Source organism: Diaphorina citri, unplaced genomic scaffold (genome assembly GCF_000475195.1).
Source record: "Diaphorina citri unplaced genomic scaffold, Diaci psyllid genome assembly version 1.1 scaffold92946, whole genome shotgun sequence".
NCBI classification, from domain to species: Eukaryota; Metazoa; Arthropoda; class Insecta; order Hemiptera; family Psyllidae; genus Diaphorina; species Diaphorina citri.
The window spans coordinates 1-323 of record NW_007469913.1 but is presented as its reverse complement, the minus strand read 5'-3'; the positions used below and the strand labels follow the sequence as shown (position 1 = coordinate 323).

Genomic DNA, 323 nt, shown 5'->3' with positions numbered 1-323 from the left:
TTCATTATAAAGATATCAATTTTCTACAGCACCAAAATGAACGACCTACTGTCCATAGTGTTAAATTGCTTAAAGAAGGAAAAGTCCCTTGTAGCCAGCGGTAATAGCACGTTGAATGCACCACTGCCCCATGGATCTATGAAGTTAAGCAACGTTGTGCGTGGTTAGTATCCGGATGGGTGACCGTCTGGGCAATCGCGTGCTGCTGGCTTTTCCCGGCCCCATTCAAGCTGGATGAGGTTAACATGAGTAGACGGGTAGCTTGTCAGCAAATGGAGGGTAAAACCCAAATGACTAAGGAAGGACCTTACAGTTGAAATCAG

The 323-nt window shown here is 45.5% G+C and overlaps 1 pseudogene; it reads left to right on the top strand.

Moving 5' to 3' along the window:
- Window positions 1-93: 93 nt before the first annotated feature.
- Window positions 94-211, top strand: LOC113473781 (annotated as a pseudogene).
- The last annotated feature ends 112 nt before the right edge of the window (window positions 212-323 follow it).